General features: G+C 41.3%; 1 non-coding gene across 1 annotated transcript; it reads left to right on the top strand.

The window, feature by feature from the left end:
* The first annotated feature begins 434 nt into the window (after positions 1–434).
* Positions 435–543, top strand: LOC144709017 (small nucleolar RNA R71). Its single transcript, XR_013582953.1, has one exon. It is a non-coding gene; the product is annotated as a small nucleolar RNA R71 (small nucleolar RNA).
* Positions 544–778: the final 235 nt, after the last annotated feature.

The raw sequence follows: 778 nt of genomic DNA, 5'->3' as shown, positions 1-778 counted from the left end.
TCTGTCCTGCCCATGGTTGTTGTTGGTTGAATGCTTTCACTTCTTCTTCCATGGCTTGGCACGCTCCATCTTCGTGTTCTCTGCTAAAACAGAGAGAGCAAATTTTAGCTTTAACGATGGGAGAGTTACCTAGAAAGAGATTCTTCAAGGTGGAGGTGAGCTCCTCCAACTTCTGGTTGGTCTCCCTTAAGCCTGCTTGTAGCTCCACCTCCTTAGCATTGACCTGCCGAACTCCTGCTCTCTTGGGTTGCAGGTTTCTCCCATTTTGGCTTGCCCCAATCTCCTGCAGATCAGTTTCTGCAACTCTCTCCAAAATATCAAAAATTTCGTCCTCATATGCAGTATAAAATGTTCCACCCGAGGCTAAGTTAACCTTATTTTTCATGAAATCTGATAAAGATTCATAGAAAATTTGGGCTAACTGACAGTGTTCAATTCCATGATGAGGGCATTTCCTCAGCAGGTCATTGAACCTCTCCCATGATTCACTAAAGGCCTCGCCCTCATGGGGATGGAAATTATGGATTTCTCGACGATAAAAATTAGTTTCGGAGAGAGGGTAAAATTTCTGCGGAAATTTTCCCTACATCTCTTCCCAAGAGTTGAAAGTAATTCCTAAGTTACGATACCAGGAAAACGCTTTATCTTTTAACGTCAAAGGAAAATATTTCATTTTAAGCATTTCTGTAGATAATCTTGGAACTTTTTGCGATGAGCATCTAATGTGGAAATGATCAAGGAATTATAGAGGGTTTTGAGCAGGTAATCCATTAAATTC

Source organism: Wolffia australiana, chromosome 10 (assembly GCF_029677425.1).
Source record: "Wolffia australiana isolate 7733 chromosome 10, ASM2967742v1".
Lineage (NCBI taxonomy): Eukaryota > Viridiplantae > Streptophyta > Magnoliopsida > Alismatales > Araceae > Wolffia > Wolffia australiana.
Note: the sequence above shows the minus strand (reverse complement) of the source record. Positions and strands in the feature narration are given on the sequence as shown.